The sequence below is a fragment of the Haematobia irritans genome, chromosome 5 (assembly GCF_050003625.1).
Source record: "Haematobia irritans isolate KBUSLIRL chromosome 5, ASM5000362v1, whole genome shotgun sequence".
NCBI classification, from domain to species: Eukaryota; Metazoa; Arthropoda; class Insecta; order Diptera; family Muscidae; genus Haematobia; species Haematobia irritans.
This window is the reverse complement of record NC_134401.1, coordinates 171922552-171950132: the sequence shown is the minus strand read 5'-3', so window position 1 is coordinate 171950132 and position 27581 is coordinate 171922552. Positions and strand designations below refer to the sequence as shown.

The window sequence follows — 27581 nt, the reverse complement described above, 5'->3', positions numbered from 1 at the left end:
AGAAGCGTGAAACCTCTTTTTAAGCCATTCTTTGTTGACGTGTGCTGAGTTCTGTTGGTATGTCCATGGTCGGTGGTCCACATGTTTTTCTACCCAGGGCTTCAATTTGCTAATAATATTTAATATTTATTTTAACTTCACGGTCGATGAATAGAAGCGGGGAGCGACCATCGGCATTACACAGAAAAAAAAATTCACGAACATTTTTCCAATTAAAATCTTAATAGTGTGCCAAATATTTTCAATTAAAATTTTAATTGATTCAAAAAATTTTTTAACTGAAACAAAAATCAATCACAAAAATTAATAGTATCAATTAATTTTTTAATTGACTTTCAATTAATCTTCTAATTGATACTATAATTTCTGTGATTGAAGCCATTTCAATTGAAAATTAATTAGATTGAAGGCAAAAAATATTGTTTGTGTATACGGCGGCCCACTATCAGCGGCGTTGAGTTCCATTGTAAATCCATAAATATTTAATTTTCATAGGAATTTGTGTAAAAATCCATCTTAAATTAAATAAAAATATTTTACATTTTGTTTTTCATTAAAAGATTTTAGGAATCCTTATCATCACCTATGCTAAAAGCCTTGTCGCTGTCATTAACGCAATACAAAAGGAAAAATAATTTTGTTAGGTTACCTCCTATTTGCACACATCATTACATTCCCCAAGCTATCATTAATTCTGGTGAAGGTGACATTTAGAACAAGAAAAAACATTGGAGACGCTGAGAAACCATTACCCATTGTATTTGGAATTTTTGGAGAAAAAAAACCGGAATGTTTAAAATGTAGCCCTACATATGTACATGCCACAATGTGGCACCTCATTACCATTCTTTAATAGCTTTAAAATAATTTTAATAATGCCCCCAAGAGGAGGCCAAAAGAAAAGGACTACGCGACGTGTCTTGATAAAAATGTGATGATGAGACTTCAAACGTGATTGCCACTGCACGAAGATATGACGAAGAAAACTCTTTGGAAAATTACACCATTTCCACATTATGTAGTCAGAGGCAGATTTTTCGTTTCGTTTTTTTTTTTTTTTTGTGGTGCCCAAAACATTTCTCACCTCATTCTTCAATGGTGTCATCACCTTTGGCAACTATGGACAAAGACAGAGCCGCAGTCGGATGTATGGATAAAGAAGGACGAACACACAAATTACCATAAATTACAAAAGAGTATGCCGGATGGAAACATGTTATTGCTCTCCTTGTTGTTGTTGTTGGGCAAATTAACATACGATTCGTTTTAATGTTCACAAAGGCCGGAAAAACTGCTGGGAAACCCTTTTTCCATGTTGTTGCTTGCCGCTATGCCTGTACCATAACAGAGAGAAAGAGATTTCAATAAAACACTTGGTGTGCTTGGTGTTGCCACTACTATACCTCAAACCGAAAGACAACATTGTTGGTAGGTTGTTAAGCAAATTGAAAGATAATTGTTCACCAGGGTGCGTGTAAGAAGCCAGAACCAAGACACACAGCATTCACGCGCCTTCATTCTATTCCATTCCTTTTTGAAGAGTTGATGATTAAATCTTGTGGCACTAAGATGAGATTGCTGGGTGGTATTTGTTCGGAAGATTGGGATCTTCATGATGTTGTCGTGGCATTCCTTGCGTCGCCTCCTCTAAACTAGAGCAACAACACCTTTTTCGCATTTTAATTTATTCACAACAAAATGTGTTTCTTCTTGTACAATTTCTTCATCTTCATTTGGGGTTTCCATTTGCCATCTGGCCAAGTGATTTTCATTTTGTCACTAAATTGTCTTGTATCTTTGCAGAATATCTAAGGGTTGCCAAGAGCAGAGAAAATGTTTAATAAAAGTTGAAAGAATACCTTGAAAAATAAATTAAAAATACACTGAAAATAATATTGACTTAATTAAGCTAATGAAACCTTCCATTTTTTTTCATAAAATTTGGGACACGAATCTTTGAAATTTATATCCTTCAGTTAAATTCGTATGTCTTTGATATAAGGCAAAATTCAAATATTAAATCTTCCTAATGCCTTAGTTTAAAAAACTACATCTTTGGCTTGGAATCAATTGCAAATAATAGGTTAGGTATAGTGCTCGATATTTTAGGGTCACTTAGATCATTCAATCAATTTTGGTACCACAGGTGGCGATTTTCTCTCTAATCATTTAGTGGTGCCCGATTCTATTTAGCTTAATGACAAGAAACCTACAGTTTATAGCCGAATCCTAATGGCGTGTCACTCTGAGTGTGATAACATTTAGAGAAACTTCTTCAATACTCAGAATTATGACCGGAATTTCCGAGAGGGGATCGGCTGCCATTGAAAACCTTTTTGGTGTTCGGTTGAAACTGGTATTGGACTCCTTTGTATGCAGTTTTTGAGATAAATGGCTCTCCATTCTTTGAGTGGTTCTCCATTATTTAAGGATCCGATAATAGTGCCGTTAATTGTGAAAAGCAATATCTGCGAAATGATCACCAGGACCATGTCCTTGCCACGATAGTTTTTTGCAAAGTGGATGCCTGTACAGCCTCTACTTTCGATAATGCCATTCATTCACGGTAATTGTTGGTCCAATTGGTGGTCAATTACCCACCCATTCGGTGTATACACAGTCCAAATACATTGAAACCTCTCAAACTTGGACACTCTGAAACACGGAACACCTCTCAAAAATTGGACAACTTTTGGGAAACGGTTGCTATTATCACATTACAATTAACCTCTTATAAATGGACTTCTCCCAAATGACAACAAAATTTTGGGCGACCGTGAGTGACCATTTCTGAGAGGTTTCACAACAGATTGACGATGAAGAGGCTTCTCAAAAATAACCTCTTGTGGGTTTAAGCTTAAGACCCTAGCAGTCAAAGCTTACAATTATATTTATAATTTTTTTATAAATGTAATAAATAAAATAAATAAACTCTTGTGGGTTTCGAGCCGTTTTACGGAAAATTTCCTCAATGTAGCCACCCAGATGAAAATTGGTCTCATCAGGCATGACCATTTTTCAATTCAATTCTGTCTACAACTTTTGTAGTGAATTTTAATCATTCCAATGGATTGTGGAAGCATGTATCTTTCTATTTTTAGTAGGTTAATTCAGGCTCACTTAGGCTCAATATTCATATTGTAATCTTGGTTATCAGAGTTGCTAGAATTCTACCAAAAATGGTAGATTTTTTACTGTTTGGAAGATTAGTAGAATTCTTGAAGTTTTGGTTGATTTTGCACAATATTCCTCTTCATAATTTTTTTAAAAAATTTAATTGTGGCAAAATTTTCCATAGAAATAAAATTATAACAAAATTTTCTATAGAAGTAAAATAATGACAAAATTTCCCATAGAAATAAAATTCTGACACTTTGTTATTTTCTATAAAAATAAAATTTTGAGAAAATTACCTATAGAAATAAAATTTTGACAAAATTTTCTATAGAAATAAAATTTTGACAAAATTTTCTGTGAAAATAAAAGTTTACAAAATTTTCTATAGAAATAAAATTTTGCAAAATTTTCTATAGAAATGAAATATTGATAAAATGTCTTATAGAAATAAAATTTTGAAAAAATTTCTAATAGAAATAACATTTTGACAAAATTTTCTATACAAATAAAATTCAGAAAAAAAATTCTATAGGAAAAATTTTTTGACAAAATTTTCTATAGAAATAAAATTTTGAGAAATTTTCTTATAGAAATAACATTTTGACAAAATTTTCTATAGAAATAAAATTTTGAGAATATTTTCTATAGAAATAAAATGTTGATAAAATTTCTTATAGAAATAACATTTTGAGAAAATTTCTGATAGAAATAACATTTTGGCAAAATTGTCTATAGAAATAAAATTTTGCCAAATTTTCTAAAGAAATAAAAGTTTAACAAAATGTTCCATAGAAATAAAATTTTGAGAAAATTTTCTATAGAAATGAAATATTGATAAAATTTCTTATAGAAATAAAATTTTGAGAAAATTTCTTATAGAAATAACATTTTGACAAAATTTTCTATAGAAATAAAATTCTGAAAAAAAATTATAGACATAAAATGCTGACAAAATTTCCTATAGAAATAACATTTTGACAAAATTTTCTATAGATAAAAATTTTGAAAAAATTTCCTATAAAAATAAAATTTTGACAAAATGTTCTACAGAAATAAAATTTTGAGAAAATTTTCTATAGAAATAAAATTTTGAGAAAATTTTCTATAGAAATAAAACGATGATAAAATTTCTTATAGAAATAAAATTTTGAAAAAATTTCATATAAAATAAAATTTTGCCAAATTTTCTATAGAAATAAAATGTTAACAAAATTTTCTTTAGAAATAAAATGCAGATAAAATTTCTTATAGAAATAAAATTCTGAGAAAATTTCTCATAGAAATAATATTTTGACAAAATTTTCTATAGAAATAAAATTCTAAAAAAAAAAAATTATATATTAAAATGCTGACAAAATTTCATATAGAAATAACATTTTGACCAAATTTGCTATAGGAAAAAATTTTGACAAAATTTTCTATAGAAATAAAATGCAGATAAAATTTCTTATAGAAATAAAATTCTGAGAAAATTTCTCATAGAAATAACATTTTGACAAAATTTTCTATAGAAATAAAATTCTGAAAAAAAATTTATATAAATAAAATGCTGACAAAAGTTCATATAGAAATAACATTTTGACAAAATTTTCTATAGGAAAAAATGTTTAAAAATTTTTCTATAGAAATAAAATTTTGACAAATTTTCTATAAAAATAAAATTTTGCCAAATTTCCTATAGAAATAAAATTTTAACAAAATTTTCTATAGAAATAAAATTTTGAGAAAATTTTCTATAGAAATCAAACGTTGATAAAATTTCATATAGAAATAAAATTTTGAGAAAAATTCTTTTAGAAATAAAATTTTGCCAAATTTTCTATAGAAATAAAATTTTGCCAAATTTTATATCGAAATAAAATTTTGACAAAATTTTCTTTAGAAATAAAATGCAGATAAAGTTCTTATAGAAATAAAATTCTGAGAAAATTTCTCATAGAAATAACATTTTGACAAAATTTTCTATAGAAATAAAATTCTGAAAAAAAAGATTATATAAATAAAATGCTGACAAAATTTCATATAGAAATAAAATTTTGCCAAATTTTCTATAGAAATAAAATTTTAACAAAATTTTCTTTAGAAATAAAATGCACGTAAAATTTCTTATAGAAATAAAATTCTGAGAAATTTTCTCTTAGAAATAACATTTTGACAAAATTTTCTATAGAAATAAAATTCTGAAAAAAAAATTTATATAAACAAAACTTCATATAGAAATAACAAAATTTCATATAGAAATAACATTTTGAAAAAATTGTCTATAGGAAAAAAATGTTTAAAAAATTTTCTATAGAAATAAAATTTTGACAAAATTTTCTATAGAAATAAAATTTTGCCAAATTTTCTATAGAAATAAAATTTTAACAAAATTGTCTATAGAAATAAAACGTTGATAAAATTTCTTATAGAAATAAAATTTTGAGAAAATTTCTTATAGAAATAAAATTTTGAGAAAATTTCTTATAGAAATAAAATTTTGACAAATTTTCTATAGAAATAAAATTTTAATAAAATTTTCTTTAGAAATAAAATGCAGATAAAATTTCTAATAGAAATAAAATTCTGAGAAAATTTCTCATAGAAATAACATTTTGACAAAATTGTCTATAGAAATAAAATTCTGAAAAAAAAAATATATAAATAAAATGCTGACAAAATTTCATATAGAAATAACATTTTGACAAAATTTTCTATAGGAAAAAATGTTTACAAAATTTTCTATAGAAATAAAATATTGAAAAAATTTCCTTAAAAAATAAAACTTCGAAAAAAATTTCTATAGAAATAAAATTTTGAAAAAATTTCCTTTAAAAATAAAATTTTGACAACATTTTCTATAGAAATAAAATTTTGAAAAAATTTCCTTTAAAAATAAAATTTTGACAAAATCTCTTATTGAAATAAAATGTTGATAAAATTTCTTATATAAATAAAATTTTGAAATAATTTCTTATAGAAATAACATTTTGACAAAATTTTCTATAGAAATAAAATTCTGAAAAATCTTTCTTTAGAAATAAAATTATGACAAAATTTCCCATAGAAATAAAATTCTGACAATATTTTTTATAGAAATACAATTTGGAAAAAAATTCTTATAGAAATAAATTTTCTAAATATGATTTTTTTGATTTTCCTCCATAGTAGCCGTTGTCGAGAAATTGGGAAGTGTCTTTTAGGATAACAAAACAAGGATATTGAAACTCGCTGTAATTTTGAACGTAGGCGGCCAAAGAGAAGAGTAACACTATAGAGTTTGATTTCCAAAAAGAGAAAATCGAGTTACCAGAGTTTGCATAAGTACGCTTTAAAAAAAATGTCACATGACGAAAATGTTCACATGATAGTAAATGCCCCTTGAGATACTCCTGCAATCAGACGATGAAGTTAGGGCTCATAATCTGGCATTGCCAATAGAGATGGGAAAACAGAAGATCAATAGAGATCAGTAAACAGAGATAGCACAGTAATCCATCACTTTCGACTACACATTTGTTCTTATGCCACCCAATAAGCACTGGCTATATAAATCTCCTTATTGCATAATTAATGATTCGTATATAATTTTATTATAACAAAATTTAAAAATTTAAAAACATCTTTTAAGTTCTATTAATCCCCAATGATTTTTAAATCTTCTTTTTATACCTCGAAACCTGGTAACCATATCCTTAACCCTTTACCACATAGCAATGTGGCAAGAATGAAACATCCTTTCTGACATAGTTGTCATTTTCTTAGTATATCTCCTTGGCACTTGTCTTTGTTAATGTCAACGCTTTGCTCTTCCTCGACGCCCGCAACCATTGGAAGAAGTCCTGTTGTTTTATGCTTATTTTCCATTTGACTACAAAAATATTTAAATTCTCATTTGTCTTTGACATCCAAAGCCATATTCTAGTTGGTTATCCTTACCGAGGATGCTTGCTGCTGTAGTTGCCTGTTTGTGTTTTTCTCATTTTTTTGTTGGAGGTGGTGTGTTGCCATTGTCATTTGCTAAGCAACATAATTTTGTCAAATCTTATAATTAAGTCTCGTGTCGTGTGTCATGTCGTCATCGTCATCATTATTGGATTGGATGTCCTGATGTTGTTTCGTAGAGAAAAAGAAAAATTGCTTTCCATATCCTGGCGTTTTATGGTTCATGTATTTACAGCATCTCGGGTTGCGTGCTTACGCATTTATGCCAGGCGAAATTTTTAGCACCTCGTTAAGATATTTTTGGGAGGTTTCCAATTTATCCCCAACCTTCGGTTTATGATTTTCATCAAAACCAAAGATTTGTTCCCCGTTTAGATATTCAACAAATTTGTTTTTGGATTTTCATCCTGTGAAGGTCGTGCGTTGTTATTATGTTGACAAAGGCAACGGGGTTAGAAAATTAAATATCCGTAGAGATGGGTGTTTTGGAGGGAGGATTGGTATGGTTATCTATTTTTTACTATCTTACAGTAGATTTAAATTATAATTAAAATTTGTATGCTTAGCTTTTTAGGCGAAATCAGTAATGCCATAAAGACGGTGGGTATTTCTTACAAATAATAATCATGATTTTATGGTGACTGGAAACGTTAATCGACAAACATTATACACATGCTTATATTTTATATTGTACCTTAAAGCACTATGCGGTTAAGAAGTAATACATGTGCAATATATGCCTCGCAGATATACTATAAGACCGAAATTTCTATCATATACTGATAGATTGAAAATCGCTTTCGTCCCTTCATTCTTCCTATTCATTCATGGGTTCAATCCCAGTTTCGATCGAACACCAAAAAAGTCGGCATCAAGGAACTAATTTGTAATACTGCGACTGTCAAATCTAGTTGAGAACTGTGCCTGTGCGCCAATATATTTAAGGCAAATAGATGCAATATGGATGTAAGACAGCTTGTTCCTATTGACGCATCGGCATTCGCCCGCAGATTGCTGAAGTGCTGGCTTCCTGACCAAAATTGCATTTAAGAACCTATGCCTAACCACTATAATAGACTGCCAATTAAATATTCTTAGTTTCAATTTCATTCAAGAGCATTGTTTTCAATCTTCAATGTGGAGCTAAAAGTCCAACCTCCTTTCAAATATACAACTCAGAGGTGCATTGCACACTCCGTTTGGCGAAGGACACTCTCTGACCGCATCTCCTATCTGCTAGTGCCATATTATCTGTAAACGTCACCAATTTTTTTTTACTTTTTACGGAGACCAAAAATTTGCAAATTTTCGAAGCAAAGGTGATAGAATTTCGAAGCAAAGGTTGTAGAACTCCTCGTTTCAATATTTGCTTGCCCTAGAAAAGTTCTAGGCAAAAACATATCCGACCGACCGACCACCACTCTGAAATTTTATCGCAGCAATAGAAAAATGTCTTCTCCTACAAGAGTAAATTTTCGTTCAGACCCTCCGAAACAATATTCTTTGTAATTTTTTTGTAAAACACGATATTTAGGTGATGACTTCCTCTTGTTCCTCTTGTTTATTTGCCAAAACCCCTTTAAGATTTAAATCAATATTTGCCGATTTATTCGATACTAAAAAAACACACTAGTAGAGTGATTATGCGGTGGAAAAGGGGTTCTCTATATTTATTTTGGCTGAAGGAGTGGGGGACCTACACCTAGGTTAGGTTGTAGAGAATGACATCAATTTTGTGTTGAATTGATGTCCACTTAGACCAGTATAGGTCCATTGTGATTCCACGATGTGATCTTTCCATCTTCTTCCTTCCGATGCGGTCCGCTTTGTCCTAGAACTTCCACCTGCTCGTTTTCTTTGAAAGAAATCTCAGAACAACCAACCAGAGGCCCTGATGAATGCAAGTATGTTCCTTAAGCTGCACTCCCGCAGATCAGTGAGAGCCAGAAAGAAAAAGGAGCCAGTATCTTGTTTCTTCTAAAGGATAAAGCTGAACACTGGCACAGGAAGTGGTAAAAGTCCACCGTAACTTCCGGGTCCAGGCACCACCTACAGATATCATCGTCTTTAAGTCCTATTCTTATCATGTGTTTCCCAAGTGTGTTATGCCCTGTTATGATACCAATCAATGGCCGCAATTCTTCTCTGTTCATCGACATCAAAATTTCGCAGTTCCTACGCAGTTCCATATCAACTTGGTTTGCTCGCAACCATCCGAAGAGACCCAGCATCTTCGCCATAGTTCATCATATTTGACCTCTATTCTGTAATGATAAGAAGATAGTGGAAGAAAAATGTCGCCTAGGACATTATTCCTTCCACGAGCGCCCTCTTTAGACAGCACATCCGCTTCCTCACTTCCTATTATCCCATAGTGCCCAAGTACCCAGCACAGAGTTATATTATGCTGTTCAGTGAGAACGTTGAGTTCTCTACGATAGCGGCTGACTACCTTAGCTGCCTGACATGAAGAAGCTGATATCGCTTCTGAATAACGGCCTCCTCAACAGCGACTCAGCAGATTTTGTGATCGCAGAAATCTCAGCCTGAAAAATACTGCAATCACTATTCAGCGTGTAAGACCTTATTCCCAGTTCACTACAATAGATTCCGCTGCCCGTTCCTTCCTCCATCTTTGAACCGTCCGAAAGGTATCCTCCTGTCTTCCCACTCCCCTATACTGGGTATAATGTATATCGGCTTGTGATGACCTATCCTAAACTACACCTAACCCCAAATTATGGAAATTTTTAATTTTCTGTTTCATAGAATATACAAGGACCCATTTCTAACCAAATAAAAAATCGAAGGTTTTGTTATCATTTCATTCAATTTGTGTACTGCATCACTGTGCGCCTCCAAAAGACCCATAAACCCCTCCATCGTAAACAAAAACTCTTATCTGGCTTCTTTTTTATTCGCCCAGAACTTTTCCTCTCATTCATACGATTTCGAATCGAAATCGCTCTATCCTAAGCTTCTCAGGTATGTGGGTGTGTGGGTGAAACAAATGTGTCGCAATCGGTAAAAGTATACTTTCCCTTTTAGGTATTTGAGCCCATGGAAATGCATTCCTTGGTCATTTTTAGATTCATTTCGTGTTTGGGCAAACCAAAGATGATTTTTTTTGATAAGCGTGTGTCACTTGCAGTCATAAACAAGGCTAACAAGGACTTTGACTCATTCAGTCAAAGCAAACGACATGTCGTCCATTCATTTATCCATGGATTCATTCCTTACGTTCATCCCAATGCACCCTCACATCTTCTCTCATTCCACATTCGTAGCATCCGCAGGACATGTAATCAACGGTTACCTATGTAACCAATACTGCTCAGTCAGTGTTGGACTAACAATACCAGAGAGCACTTAATAACATGCAGGCACACTCACATATCCACCCATACACATCCTTATGGGATGTGAATGAGGATGTCCTTTTTTTACTGGGGTTTGTTTGACAAACGCCTTCAGGGATCCGAAAAGTGACATGGAAACTGAACTTGATGTTCATGGCAAAGCGAACAAGAGATGGGAGGTGGGTTTTGGTTACATGTACATGTCCTCCATGGTGTTGGGGTAGGGGGATTGAAGAGGCAAAGGGTGGGTGGTTTTTAAAGAGGAGGACTATCCTTATGACGATGATGATGATGGTGACTATGTCGCAGCAAAGATGACGATGACGTTGTGACATTGTGATTTGATACACATTCGTATTATGATGATGTGTCATACTTGATGTGTCACCCAGCAATGATGGCTACAACAACAATCGGCACCAGCAGCAAGGATAATAACAAAAACTTCACGAACACTAGGTAACATTACCAAGGTTGTAACATCAGGCTGGCTTATATATGGATCATCAATATGCCCAGTGGCGTAGTGAAAACTTTTGAAAAGAAATCAAACTGTAGTCAAAAATGAGATTGGGAGCCATCGTGGTGCAATGACTAGCAAGCCCGCCTCACATATAAATAGTCTTGGTTTCAATCCCAGTTTCAACCAAAAAGCATTACAGCTATAGATTATCCCCTCTCCGTATCTCAAAGCTTCTCTATTTCTTATTGCTTTAATTTCAGCTTAAAACAAACAGAGAGTAAATGTCATCGAATTTTATTTCCATAGAGAATTTCGTCCAAATTTTATTTCTTTAGAAAATTTTGTCAAAATTTTATTTCTATAGAATTTTTTTTCTTAATTTTATTTCTATAGAAAATTTTGTCAAAATTTTTTTCTATAGAAAATTTTGTCAAAATCTTATTTCTATAGAGAATTTCGGCAAAATTGTATGTTTAAAAAGTTTTTGTCGAAATTTTATTTCTATAGAGAATTTCGTCAAAATTTTATTTCTAAAGAATTTGGCGGAAAACTTACTTCTGTAGAAAATTTTGATAATTTTTTTATTTTAATAGAAAATTTTATTTCAATAGAAAATTTTGTCAAAATTTTAATACTTTAGTAAATTTTGTTCGAATTTTATTTCTATAGAATATTTTGTCAAAATTTTATTTCTACAGAAAATTTTGTCAAAATTGTATTTCTAAAACGATTTCGTCAAACTTTTATGTATAGAAATTTTGTTAAAATATTTTTTCTATAGAAAATTTGTTAAAATGTTTTTTCTATAGACAATTTTGTCAAATTTTGGGAGCCATCGTGGTGCGAAGATTAGCATGCCCGCTTTCCATACACAGGTTGGTGGGTTCAAACCCAGTTTCGACCAATATTTTATTTCTATAGAGAATTTCGGCAAAATTGTATGTTTAAAAAGTTTTTGTCGAAATTTTATTTCTATAGAGAATTTCGTCAAAATTTTATTTCTAAAGAATTTGCCCGAAAACTTACTTCTGTAGAAAATTTTGATAATTTTTTTTATTTTAAAAGAAAATTATGTTTCAATAGAAACTTTTGTCAAAATTTTAATACTTTAGTAAATTTTGTTCGAATTTTATTTCAATAGAAAATTTTTTCAAAATTTTATTTCTGTAGAAAATTTTGTCAAAATTTTATTTCTGTAGAATATTTTGTCAAAATTTTATTTCTGTAGAAAATTTTGTCAAAATTTTATTTCTAAGATGATTTCGACAAAATTTTATATATAGAAATTTTGTTAAAATAATTTTTCTATAGAAAATTTGTTAAAATGTTTTTTGCTATAGACAATTTTGTCAAAATTTTGGGAGCCACCATGGAGCAAAGATTAGCATGCCCGCTTTGCATACACAGGTTGGTGGGTTCAAACCCAGTTTCGACCAAACACCAAAAAGTTTTTCAGCAGTGGATAATCCCACCTCAATAATTCTGATGGCATTTCTGTGTATTTCAAAGCATCTCTTTGTGGTTTCACTGCAATGTTGAAAGCCGTTCGGACTCTGCTATAAAAAAGAGGTCCCTTGTCATTGAGCTCAACATTTCTATAGAGAATTTCGGCAAAATTGTATGTTTAAAAAGTTTTTGTCGAAATTTTATTTCTATATAGAGAATTTCGGCAATTTTTTTTTTTTCTATAGAGAATTTCGTCAAAATTTTATTTCTAAAGAATTTGGCCGAAAACTTACTTCTGTAGAAAATTTTGATAATTTTTTTATTTTAATAGAAAATTTTGTCAAAATTTTAATACTTTAGTAAATTTTGTTCGAATTTTATTTCTATAGAATATTTTATCAAAATTTTATTTCTATAGAAAATTTTGTCAAAATTTTATTTCTAAGATGATTTCGTCAAAATTTTATGTATAGAAATTTTGTTAAAATATTTTTTCTATAGAAAATATGTTAAAATGTTTTTTCTATAGACAATTTTGTCAAAACTTTGGGAGCAACCGTGGTGCAAAGATTAGCATGCCCGCGTTGCATACACAGGTTGGTGGGTTCAAACCCAGTTTCGACCAAAATTTGATTTCTATAGAGAATTTCGGCAAAATTGTATGTTTAAAAAGTTTTTGTCGAAATTTTATTTCTATAGAGAATTTCGTCAAAATTTTATTTCTACAGAATTTGCCCGAAAACTTACTTCTGTAGAAAATTTTGATAATTTTTTTTTTTATTTTAAAAGAAAATTATATTTCAATAGAAACTTTTGTCAAAATTTTAATACTTTAGTAAATTTTGTTCGAATTTTATTTCAATAGAAAATTTTGTCAAAATTTTATTTCTGTAGAAAATTTTGTCAAAATTTTATTTCTGTAGAAAATTTTGTCAAAATTTTATTTCTAAGATGATTTCGTCAAAATGTTATGTATAGAAATTTTGTTAAAATAATTGTTCTATAGAAAATTTGTTAAAATGTTTTTTCTATAGACAATGTTGTCAAAATGTTGGGAGCCACTGCGGTGCAAAGATTAGCATACCCGCTTTGCATACACAGGTTGGTGGGTTCAAACCCAGTTTCGACCGAACACCAAAAAGTTTTTCAGCAGTAGATAATCCCACCTCAGTAATTCTGATGGCATTTCTGTGTATTTCAAAGCATCTCTAAGTGGTTTCACTGCAATGTTGAACGCCGTTCAGACTCTGCTATAAAAAGGAGGTCCCTTGTCATTGAGCTCAACATAGAATCGGGCAGCACTCAGTGATAAGAGAGAAGTTCACCACTGTGGTATCACAATGAACTGAATGGTCTAAGTGAGCCTGAAATATCGGGCCTAGTCAAAATTTCATTTCTATAGAAAATTCTATCAAAATTTTATTTCTATAGAAAAATTTTCCAAAATTTTATTAAAATTATTTCTGTACAAAACTTTGTCAAAAAAATATTTCTGTAAAAAATTTTGTTATTTTTTTTATTTTAATAGAAATTTTCCAAAATTTTATTTGTATAAAAATTGGGGTAAAATCTTATTTCTATAGAAAATTTTGTCAAAATTTTATTTTTATAGAAAAGTTTTTCAAAATGCGTTTAAACGCCTTTAATTTGAAATGGAAGAGGCTTCATTTGAGTTGAAAAAGGTTTCATTTGATGTGAAAAAAATTAAACACAGCATTAATAAAATTCTAAAATTATCTCATAGGTGAGGTATAGTGGCATCTCGTTATTGCATGCTCAATTAGACTATTCAGTCGTTTTTATCAATGTGTGCTGCCTGATTCTATTTTTAGCTCAATGACAAGGGACCTCCTTTATATTGCGGTGTAACCACTTAGAGAGGCTTTGAAATTCATTAAAAATAAGAAGGTTAATTTTATTTGAATAAGGGTTCATTTGGCTTGCAAAAGATTAAATTTAATGTAAAAGTATACAATTTTGAAATAAATATAATCAAATTTTGGTTAAGTAAAAATTAAAAACTGAAAAGTAAAAATTAAATTTAAAAATCTAAGACAAAATTAAATCAATATTAAACCTTGAAATTATTGCAAGTGGGAGCTACGTTTAGTATTGGTAATATAACATTAGGTTTATCTCGAATAATCTGTTTAAGGCCTTATTAATAAGGCCCTATTTCCCTTTAAAATATTCTTTTGTAGGCTATTGTTTTTTCATGGAACATTTCCAACTTTAAAGATGTTGAGAATGTTTTGGGTCTTTGCTTATATGATCGCATATGGATCTGTGAGCCTTATAGCATGGATGTGTGTGCGTGGGAGTGTTGTACACCAATGTAGCAGTATAGTGTACATGTCACGTGGTGCATAATGGGCATATAAATCTGAATCTCTTGTCGCAAGTTACGACGACAATTTTGTGCCCACATAAAAACGACACTACCACACCTACCTCACAACCTCTGAAGCCTAATATCAACGATGCTCTAAATTAGAAAGCCAACAAACCTATAGCTGCTACTATATCTTGACAGTGGTCCTGGATGCCAGCAAGAGTGTTACCACCAACCGCCACCCATTTGAATTATCGCCAAATCTTAAACCAAAAACAAAAACTGATTTTTCAAAATTATGCTCCAGGCATTGGTAATAAAGGCCGGAAGATGCAGGGCAACACAGCCACCACTCTTATTTATCATTGAATGATATCTCAGCATCTCTAATCACAATTCTAATTAGTGAACACAAAACTTCCAGATTTATCATAAGATTTCTACGGATGGGTTAAAATGAGGATAGGAAAAGCAGCCAACTCACCCACCCACTCTGGCTATAGGCTATGTGGGAAATCTATACCTCATCGCTTTGCCACCATCCCCCTTCTGGTTATTCTAGATTCTGATTGCATCATCTACAAGAACACCATTTGGAAATGAAGTTGCAAAATTTATCGGCGAAACACACTAACACACAGTTTACGCACCACAGATATGAATTCTATGGTTGTACAATTTAATTTTATGGTTGAATCCTTTGTAGCATCCTTGAGATAGAGAGAGTATGAACATATTAGACTTCCTCAAGAAAAGGTGTCGCCACATGCCGACAATGTTGTCATGACAACAATGTCACTGTCACACTGGATTTATGTTCAGCTGAAGAATTTTGTAAAATTTCTCATAGGCTTTAAATGGCAACAAGATTCAATGGAAATGTGAGATTATCAACCACAGAGACTGAATTTAGCCATAGACAATTTTCAATGGTTATAAAAAGGGGTGGGACGCTTGAATTCTTTTGAGAATAATTTAAGATTTTTATCAAAAGTAATTAGAAATTCTTCATAATTTAAAACACTGAAATGTCTGGATTTATTTTTATTATCACCATTAAGAAATTATTAAAAATATCTAAACGATTACGGTGGGACTAAAATTGAATTTTTGAAATCGTCCACATAATCATAATCGTTCAATGTCCTTCCATGTGATGATAAATATAAGTGAATATTTTTCGAAAAATTTAAGAAAATGTATTCGAATGCTTTCACTTGTTAAAGAAAGTTTAGAGAAAAAACAAGTATATGCAGAACTAAGTTCGGCCGGGCCGAATTTTAAATACCCACCACCATGAACCAAATATTAGGGTTTCCTTTGAAATTTCAGGAGGGCTTGAGGACCTGAGGACACTTCCCGAAGATAAATTTAAAGGTTTCACCTATGAGGACTATATCAGATTCTGGATTTATAAGAACCATTTTTGTTTGAGTTTTAGAGGAATCATTAACATCTCTTGTAAGTGTGCAAGAAATTTATAAAATAACGTCTTGATTTGAAATCTTAAATCTGTAGATTTTCACCCCCATTATTTAAATGATTACGAGAAGTAAAATATGGAAATTTTACATTCAGTTTCAAGCCTCCAGAAGTGAAATCGGTCTACGGTTTCTAGAAACCCAAGGAGTTAAATCGGGAGATCGTTCTTATGGGAGATCTATACTAAAATATGGACCGATACTCACCGTTTTCGGCACACATCTTTATGACCCGAAAATATCTCTAGATTTCCAATTTCAGGCAAATAGGATAAAAACTTCGGATTCTACAAGCCCAGAGTAAAATCGGGAAATCGGTCTATATGGGGGCTATACCAAAATATGGACCGATACTCACCATTTTCGGCACACCTCTTTATGGTCCTAAAATACCTCTAGATTTCCAATTTCAGACAAATTGGATAAAAACTACGGTTTCAATAATCCCAAGACCCGAAATCGGGAGGTCGTTTTATATGGGGACCATAACAAAACATGGACCGATACTCACAATTTTTGGCACACGCATTTGTGGTCCTACAATACCTCTAGATTTCCAATTTCAGATAAATTGAATAAAAACTGCGGTTTCTATAAGCCCAAGAAATAAAATCGGGAGATCGGTCTATATGGGGGCTAACCAAAATATGGACCAATACTCACAATTTTTGGCACACCTATTTGTGGTCCTACAATACCTCTAGATTTCCAATTTCAGGTAAATTGAATAAAAACTGCGGTTTCTATAAGCCCAAGAAGTAAAATCGGGAGATCGGTCTATATGGGGGCTATACCAAAACATGGACCGATACTCACCATTTTTGGCACACCTCTTTATGGTCATAAAATACCTCTAGATTTCAAGTTTCAGGTAAATTGAATAAAAACTACGGTTTCTATAAGCCCAAGACCCCAAATCGGGAGGTCGGTTTATATGGGGACTATATCAAAACCTGGACCTATATAGCCCACCTTGCAACTTGACCTGCCTGCAGACAAAAGACGAGTTTGTGCAAAATTTCAGCACGATTGCTTTATTATTGAAGACTGTAGCGTGATTACAACAGACAGACAGACAGACAGACAGACAGATGGACAGACGGACATCGTTATATCGTCTTAGAATTTCTCCCTGATCAAGAATATATATACTTTATATAGTCGGAAATCGATATTTCGATGTGTTACAAACGGAATGACAAACTTATCATACCCCCGTCACCATTCTATGGTGGTGGGTATAAAAAACAAGTATATACGGCCGTAAGTTCGGCCAGGCCGAATCTTATGTACCCTCCATCATGGATTGCGTAGAAACTTCTACGAAAGACTGTCATCCACAATCGAATTACTTGGGTTGTGGTATCTTAAAACTTCTTAACATCGTTTTCTAAATTGTGAGTTAGTCCATACGTGGTATATATTAGACAAAACGTAGAGAGCCAGAATTGAAATATGGGAGTCGCTTATATGGGGACTATATACAATTATGAACTTGATATGGACCAATTTTTGTGTGATTAGGGATCGATTTATCTGATGGCTATATATAACTATAGACCGATATGGACCTAGTTAGGCAAGGTTGTTAACGGCCATATACTAGCACAATGTACCAAATTTCAACTCACTCGGATGAAATTTGCTCCTCCAAGAGGCTCCAAAACCAAATCTCGTGATCGGTTTATATGGGGGGCTATATATGATTATGGACTGATGTGGACCACTTTTGGCATGGTTGTTAAATATCATATACTACCACCACGTACCAAATTTCAACCGAATCGGATGAATGTTGCTCTTCCAAGGGGCTCCGGGGGTCAAATCTGGGGATCGGTTTATATGGGGGCTATATATAATTATGGACTGATATGAACCAATTCCTGCATGGATGTTGGATACCATATACTAACCTCACGTACCAAATTTCAACCGAATCGGATGAATTTTGCTCTTCCAGGGGGCTCTGGAGGTCAAATCGGGGATCGGTTTATATAGGACCTATATATAATTATGGTCCAATTTCTGCATGGGTGTTTGAGGCCATAAATTAACACCACGTACCAAATTTCATCTGAATCAGATGAATTTTGGTCTTCCAAGAGGCTCCGGAGGTCAAATCTGGTGATCGGTTTATATGGAGGCTATATATAATTATGGGCCGATGTGGACCAATTTTTGCATGGTTGTTAAAGACCATATACTAACACCATGTACCAAATTTCAAATTTGCTTCTCTTAGAGGCTCCGGAGGTCAAATCTGGTGATCGGTTTATATGGGGGCTATATATAATTATTGACCGATGTGGACCAATTTTTGCATGGTTCTTAGAGACCATATACTAACACCATGTACCAAATTTCAGCCGGATTGGATGAAATTTGTTTCTCTTAGAGTCTCCGCAAGCCAAATTTGGGGGTCCGTTTATATGGGGGCTATACGTAAAAGTGGACCGATATGGCTCATTTGCAATACCATCCGACCTACATCAATAACAACTACTTGTGCCAAGTTTCAAGTCGATAGCTTCTTTCGTTCGGAACTTAGCGTGATTTCAACAGACGGACGGACGAACATGCTCAGATCGACTCAGAATTTAACCATGACCCAGAATATATATACTTTATGGGGTCTTAGAGCAATATTTCGAAATATCCTATAAAAATTAGAAATTGCCAAAAAGTCTTTAGCACCATGTGAAGTCCAAGATGGTCGCATATTGGGTAAAATGTAAAAATTAAAAAAAAAAAAAAATTTTTGAAGTATTTTTTTGGAAAATTTGGAAATTTTGTTGTTTTTGATTTCAGCTTAAAACCATGGATTGACTAAACTACAAGTGTAGCTTAACCAACAGAGGCAAAAATGTTTGTCAAATTTATTTGGGCAAAGCCCTATAGACTGCAAGATGGTTGGATGGACGCACGTTTCGGAATTACCACATTCGTCATGAGCATCCTCTACTTGCAGCAAAACTATCAACCAATTATCAGAATAAATTCACGCAGTTCACTAAACCCAAAGTGAAACGCACTTGAACCTTCCGAATAAAGGATGGTTCAAAGGAAGGTTCAATTTGTACAAACATATCTCTTTTCCTTTGCCACTGTCAAATCATCGATTTGGGTGCAGTTGGCTGGGTTTATTTTGAGCATGCTTCCTCTTCCTTCATTTGTTTTTTAGCAAAATTGTATGCAACATTTATCATTTCCCTTTTTTAATTAATTTAACTAACGCACACTCGAAAATAGTTTACTTGGATCCAAAAATTTTACCCTTTCTTTAACCCTTAAATGCACACTGTATCTTTTAAGATACAACCAGAAAAATTTAACCATGTTCACTATCCGAAAATAAAATTTTGCTCTTGAAACATGTTTGGGCTGATCATATTCATTTTCAGGGTGTAGGCTCTCAATAAATCAGAAATTGGTTTTTATGGGGGCTATAAAAGAAAATAGGCATTTAGAGTTCACGTTCTGAACAAAAAGAATCGGTTAGAAATTTACGACATGGAATAACATTTTTCCTTGAGTGAGATATGAAGTTTTTGGAACAATCTGGTTGATTCAACAGTAGAAAATAATCGAAAAGGTTCAGCGGTTAAAACTAGAAGTGACCATATGTAATAGGTACTTTTAGTTAATGTGGTATCACAATGGACTGAATAGTCTAAGTGAGCCTGAATCTTAATCGGGCTGCCACTTTAATCTAACCTAACCTAACCTATATATGAATACAATTCCTAGTTTTGCGACAGAAATTCAATTTCAAGTTTCAAATGATAGTACGTGGCCAAGCTCATTCGGCAATATTTATAAAGGGTGATTCTTTTGAGGTTAGGATTTTCATGCATTAGTATTTGACAGATCACGTGGGATTTCAGACATGGTGTCAAAGAGAAAGATGCTCAGTATGCTTTGACATTTCATCATGAATAGACTTACGATCTGCCACAACGTCGAATTTTCAGTGAATGGGCCCTAGAAAAGTTGGCAGAAAATCCGCTTTTTTATCGACAAATTTTGTTCAGCGATGAGGCTCATTTCTGGTTGAATGGCTACGTAAATAAGCAAAATTGCCGCATTTGGAGTGAAGAGCAACCAAAAGCCATTCAAGAACTGCCCATGCATCCCGAAAAATGCACTGTTTGGTGTGGTTTGTACGCTGGTGGAATCATTGGACCGTATTTTTTCAAAGATGCTGTTGGACGCAACGTTACGGTGAATGGCGATCGCTATCGTTCGATGCTAACAAACTTTTTGTTGCCAAAAATGGAAGAACTGAACTTGGTTGACATGTGGTTTCAACAAGATGGCGCTACATGCCACACAGCTCGCGATTCTATGGCCATTTTGAGGGAAAACTTCGGAGAACAATTCATCTCAAGAAATGGACCGGTAAGTTGGCCACCAAGATCATGCGATTTGACGCCTTTAGACTATTTTTTGTGGGGCTACGTCAAGTCTAAAGTCTACAGAAATAAGCCAGCAACTATTCCAGCTTTGGAAGACAACATTTCCGAAGAAATTCGGGCTATTCCGGCCGAAATGCTCGAAAAAGTTGCCCAAAATTGGACTTTCCGAATGGACCACCTAAGACGCAGCCGCGGTCAACATTTAAATGAAATTATCTTCAAAAAGTAAATGTCATGGACCAATCTAACGTTTCAAATAAAGAACCGATGAGATTTTGCAAATTTTATGCGTTTTTTTTTTAAAAAAAGTTATCAAGCTCTTAACAAATCACCCTTTATTAGAATGTGTCTACCATCAATATCACACAATCTTGGCATTTCTCCAATTCGACAGGGACACTAGAAATAAAATTAAGATATGTACATATGAATATCTGGTATTTTTTTAAAAGGAAATTGTCAATAAAAAATAAATAGTTTTTGGAATTATGGAAATTGGGAATCCCTGTGAGTTAGCATTAAATTCATGATTTTATACTAAAAAATATATACAAAACCAAAAAGCCTGCTCCTTCCTTGTGCTATAGCATCCACTCACTGCTACTTTTATTCCAATTTGTCTTCAGAAAATAAAGATACCACTCTTGAATTCCTGCCTTTTGAAATTCACTTCCTATGGCAATATTTCAAAAAGTTACGCTAATTTTCATATCCCTCATTCCGTCGTCATATCTCACACAACGTTATAATAAATGCTTAATTGAAAAAGTATCCTTCAATGTGGTATGAGGATGAGATGGAGAGAGACAGAGAGACAGAGAGAAAAAGTCATAAAATGAAAGTCCATTAAATGTAGAACAAGTGTCAGTGTTCAACAACAACAAAAACTATATGTAACCATACAACAGCTAAACGAACAACATACCCACCCGACCAAAGTGCCGAGAAATGGCGAAGGTTCGCTAAAGCGAACATTTTTCGAAATAAATTTACGCGCACATTATTCGAGAAAAGTTCGATAATAAAAAAATTTCGAACGTTCGTTGTTTCGAAGTAATAACGAATATTTTTCGGCTTATTTGTTGGTGTTCCGCCATGTTTGTTTTTGACAAAGACAGAGATTAAAAAGTCATTTCAGTTTAAGAAATTGTTAAGTGCGGGTGAAGTGTCTTAGCGAATCTAAAAGAGGTAAGTAATTTATTTATATATCTTTTAAAAACTACCAATTTTCTTTCATGTTTAATTTTCAGATGTATCCAGGAAGATGTTACTCATTGATTATAGTCCTTTTGAATGGCATAGCCACGACCGGCTTAATAAGAAATTCCGCGCAAAGAAGTCAATGCAGTGCCTTAAATCACTTTAAATATATATTCCTAAATGTAAATATTTTAAGTATTTTGTTCGCAACACTAATATCTATATTTTGTATTATAATTATCTATATTGTGTTGTAATAATATAAAAACAAACTTTAAAATTTTCTTTTACTACACAACTTATAATGGGAACAAAATGGGAATAAAACAGTATAGAAACCCTTCGAAAGCGGAATGATATCGAATACGAAAACGAATTCGAAATAGATTCGTTAACGATCAATTATAGATATCGCGAAACCTTCTTTAACGAATCACTAGCAAGCCTTCGAAAACGAAGAGTTTGCTGGCAGTAACAGCACGACAGATGAATGTTTTTCGAAATTTGTTCGAACCATTCTCGATATCGTTTTCGATAGTTTTCTTCGAGAAAAAACCGAGAATATTCCTATATCGAATACGAAAACGAACGTTATGGTCAGGTGGGTAACCACACTGACACACCCACACCCCAACAGTTCAGCAAGTGTGTAGAAATTTTCAAAGGTGACTGCGGTGTTGCTGATTCAGAAGGTGGTTTAGTTTACCGTGATTTAAGAGGGTTGGCTGGTTGCATGCTGATGGCTGGCTGGCTGGTTTCAATGCTGCTTTGTGCTACCTTGAATTTGTGGTAATTGTTGTTGGTGTTGTTGTTGTAAGTAACCAAAGTGTTTTACTAGCCAAAGAGCAACAACAACAACAACAACAACAACAACGACCATTTTTATAATTATTATGTCTCTCTGTTTGTCTGCCAGCTTGGCTTTGAGGTAACAATCTCTTTGAGTGTGAGTATGTTTGTATCTCTCTACACGGATGAAAAAGACTGTTTTTCATATGTTTGGCTATAAACATTATATGTTTGGAACACAAATTTTTAAACACAATATTTTTGAGTGCAAGCATATAATGTTCATAAACTAGCATAACATGTTTGGGACATATATGTTAATATGTTAGAACATATTATGTTTGGGACATAAAATGTTTGTAAATATAATATGCTTGGATGCAAACATATATTAATTTAGAAATAGCCTATAAACATATATGTGTTTAGTAGCTTGGAGCGCTATTTAACAGGGAGCGATATTGAATTAAGTTGGTGGTTGTTGCTTGTTATTACAAAATTAACATTTTATTTTTCCTTGGGCAATTGATCAGCTACTTCTTTGATCCTTACAAACTGTGTGGTCCGCTGTTCGAATCCCCGTCCGGCAAAAGGTAAAATTAAAATAAAAAAATCATACAATTGGATAATTTCTTCTACAATGTTTGTATTACAGAAAAAGGTGCTAAGAACTAAAAAATCTCGTGGAAGTGAGAAAGATGTGGGGGAATATACAATTGGGCAGAAACAAAATTTTGAGCATTCAGGTCGAAAACCTATGTTGTTAGCACCTATATTACCTGTTTATTTTCATAATTCATTATGATTGTAAATATATAAATAAATAAATAAAATTTTGAGCACAATATTGTTTGGGAGAATTTTTTTAAGCATATAATATTTTTGGGTACAAAATGCTTCCAAACATATTATATGTTCACAAAATAACATATTGTTTTTTGGAAGACAACATTATTGAATTTGGATGCAAAAATACAAAATGTTTGGAACTTAGACTACCCAAACATATATTGTTTAGACCAATATGCTTTCAAACATATTATATATTGGAAGAGATCAAACATATAAATGTTTGGGCAATACCCAAAAATGTATATGCTTGAAGCAAAATATGTTTGGGAGTATATGTTACAGAAGCGATTTTTTGTGAGCGTGTATTTGTGAGAGCAAAGATGGCTTTGCATGGCAATAGTATCTCTATTCGAGAGTTGTTCGTGTGCGTGTGTGTGTGCGTACTCTTATCACAACTGCATGCCACAAGTCATCACCAATGCCACAAGTCATAGCCATGTGGCAGTAGCCACAGCCAATGTTAGCAGAAATTGCAATACATTCAACATTTTAGCCAACACCATTATGCCAAGGGAAAGAATAGCAACATTGGCATCACTACCATCTCATCACCACCACAGTCAGCCAGATGGTAGACAATGTCATGGTGGTTTACATCCTTCCCCCGCATCTGTGTGCGTGTTGCTATATCTCCAATGTATCCTTGTATCCCGACGCTTTTTGGAGGCATCGTATCGTGGTTTATGGAGTTTTTCCACGGCCACCATATCGATGCTATTGTGAAAGTCGCTCCTTCTGTTGCGTTTCGGTGTTTTTTTGTTTTTGTTGCGACGTCCTTACTTGTTACAGTTTATTCGGGTTATCATCGTTAGTCAAAAGTTTTAATTACACTCCCCGTTGGAGTGTGAAACAATGGCATCATTGTGGCAGACACAGAGAAAGAGGCTCCAATTTCAAAAGTTCATCGTTTGCATGGTTTTGTTGGATCTATAACCGTATAACCGAATATGAGAATATTATGGGATAATTGATTTATTTTTCGAAGAATTTCAGTTATAAACTTAAGCTAAAAATTTTGCTCTCACACTGAAAAAAAATGATTTAATTAGAAAGACTATAAAACCCAATGTTATTTCTTTATTTTAAAGCAATTTCTTATTCTTTATTTTAAATAAAAATAATTTATTTAAAATCATGCTCATAAGCATTATTCTAAAATGTATATTTATTAAATCTAGGACACTCACCTATGAAATTTTCGTTCCGCCATTAAAGCGTTCCCTCATAAACATGAGGGAACGCAAATTTTTTTGAGGTAACCCAGGTATCTGTATTACCTTCGACAGTTTGGCAAGTTGTTGGAGTTTTGAAATTGTAACCGGGCGCCAGGACGTGTCTTATAAAAAAAGCTACCCTCGTTGAAATTCCTTCAACCAACTTTTGATGATTGGTATTAAAAGAGACGGGTCACAACGACAACTCCTTGATTTCATCGCTACATGATACTGCCAATCCCACACAAGGTCAAAATAGAATTAAGTTGTCTGATCAAGCTGAATTCTTTGAAATTTCCAATGTTGAATCCAAATGAAAGACAAAGTTCACTATAAAGCTGGTATACAACACCCAGTAAATATGGTTCCTAGAACTTTACATACCAAGTTCAAATTTCCACATCACTAACTCATTGAATTGCTCTTAACTCTGTGTTGGCTAGTAATGGAAAAACGAGCGTGATGTTTCATTGCTTGTTTTTGAGGGTATTTATTTGGTGACAAAGATTTATCACCAAGGACACCCCGTCTAGGATACCCCACTCAGTAGTTCAATTCTCTGTTATAAAAATCCAGGAGTAAAGTTCAATTGTCTGCAAGTTTGCAAGCGTCAGCGCCCTCTGTATTCCATTTGTAATCGAACAAAAGAAACAAAGCCAATGGCTGTGTATGTATGTGTTTGTGTGTGTGTGTGAGTATTGTTTCATTTTAATTGAAAATTTCTTCATTTCACTCAGCAACTATAAATTGCGAATAAGATAAAAACCACATTGAATGGGATGCAATGGCATGAGATTGGGAACCCTGTGGGAGATGGACATTCGTATATCCTGTAAACGGCTGAGTTTGCCAAGCGCGTTGATATAAAACAGGCGTTTTATTGTGTAGTTTGGGATACAATGACATTCACACGGACAACGACAACATTCAAAATCCCAGCAAGAGCAAATGGAAATACCCTAGAGTTGTTTGACCATTTTGTTGGGTCTATAGATTTGCGACATTGTGGCTATGTCAGTGTATGTGTGTGCGTGGGTGGGTGTTTGAGTAGCGTTTGTTTCGTTAAAGTTTGCAACAATAACAATCAGAAACAGAAAAGAAAACAACAACAATATCCTGCCACAAAGGCAATACTCTGAATACTAAAATTGAACTCAAACCCACATCCAAGATTCCCACAGATATGAAATGAAAATGTAAGCCATTGTGCTGGTTCAACACAGTGGGTTATTTATTGCATTAATTTTTTAATATTGTTTATTAATTGCTATAAAATACATCTGGAAGTTCAATATTGAACGAATTATCAAAATGATATATACAGCGTGGCCGATATGTATTGCAATCAATTGCAAATGCAATTGACAGCTGGCGGATTATTCCAGTGATAACGCTTACTTACTTTATATTTGACAGCAAAACCACAAGTGGCCATCGTTTAAGATCTTCAAAATTTGAATTTGTTTAAATCTTTTGTTTCTCGTACCATTGCTCATTTGTGGGGGCGAAAATAACTGCTGAATACGAGTATTACCGGGAAAATGTCGTATAACAGGTTGGCTGATAAGTCCCCGGTCTGATACATAGATGGCGTCGGCTAGTATTAAATGCATATTATTTTTATATAGTACCAACCTTCAAATGATTCGTGTCAAAATTTGACGTCTGTAAGTCAATTAGTTTGTGAGATAGAGCGTCTTTTGTGAAGCGACTTTTGTTATTGTGAAAAAAATGGAAAAAAAGGAATTTCGTGTTTTGATAAAATACTGTTTTCTGAAGGAAAAAATACGGTGAAAGCAAAAACATGGCTTGATAATGAATTTCCGGACTCTGCCCCAGAGAAATCAACAATATTCGATTGGTATGAAAAATTCAAGCGTGGTGAAATGAGCACGGAGGACGATGAACGCAGTGGACGCCCGAAAGAGGTGGTTACCGACGAAAACATCAAAAAATCCACAAAATGATTTTGAATGACCGTAAAATGAAGTTGATCGAGATAGCAGAGGCCTTAAAGATATCAAAGGAACGTGTTGGTCATATCATTCATCAATAGTTGGATAAGCGGAAGCTCTGTGCAAAATGGGTGCCGCGCGAGCTCACATTTGACCAAAAACAACAACGTGTTGATGATTCTGAGCGGTGTTTGCAGCTGTTAACTCGTAATACACCCGAGTTTTTCCTTGATAAGTGACAATCGATGAAACATGGCTCCATCACTACACTCCTGAGTCCAATCGACAGTCGGCTGAGTGGGCAGCGACCGGTGAACCGTCTCCGAAGCGTGGAAAGTCTCAAAAGTCCGCTAGCAAAGTAATGGCCTCTGTTTTTTTGGGATGCGCATGGAATAATTTTTATCGATTATCTAGAGAAGGGAAAAACCACCAACAGTGACTATTATATGGCGTTATTGGAGCGTTTGAAGGTCGAAATCGTGGCAAAACGGCCCCATATGAAGAAGAATAAAGTGTTGTTCCACCAAGACAACGCACCGTGTCACAAGTCATTGAGAACGATGGCAAAAATTCATGAATTGAGCTCCAGATCTGGCCCAGCGACTTTTTCTTGTTCTAAGACCTCTAAAGGATGCTCGCAGGAAAAAAATTTGGCTGCAATGAAGAGGTGATCGCCGAAACTGAGGCTATTTTAAGGCAAAACCGAAGGAGTGCTACCAAAATGGTATCAAACAATTGGAAGGTCGTTGTAATCGTTGTATCGCTCTTGAAGGGAACTATGTTGAACAATAAAAACGATTTTTGACACAAAAATGTGTTTTTCTTTGTTAGACCGGGGACTTATCAGCCAACCTGTTAGACAGTATTGACGCCCTGGGCGGATAAAAAATTCGGCCGCATACCATGAACATTCCAATATCCATCCCACTTAGAGTGCATCAACCAAGAGTACCTTAAAAAGAAGGCACCTCACTTCATTTATACTGCACAACGGATCTCAGCCCTTTAGAATTTTGGACCTGAGGCATTTAGGA

General features: G+C 33.4%; 1 protein-coding gene and 1 long non-coding RNA gene across 4 annotated transcripts in view; both read left to right on the top strand.

Moving 5' to 3' along the window:
* Drl-2 (tyrosine-protein kinase derailed 2) overlaps positions 1-27581 on the top strand; it is a 251743-nt gene that overhangs the window by 205600 nt on the left and 18562 nt on the right. The gene's annotated exons all lie outside the window — the stretch shown is intronic.
* On the top strand, positions 21577-22017 carry LOC142239102 (uncharacterized). The gene is made up of 2 exons (XR_012722916.1): positions 21577-21725; positions 21788-22017. It is a non-coding gene; the product is annotated as an uncharacterized LOC142239102 (long non-coding RNA).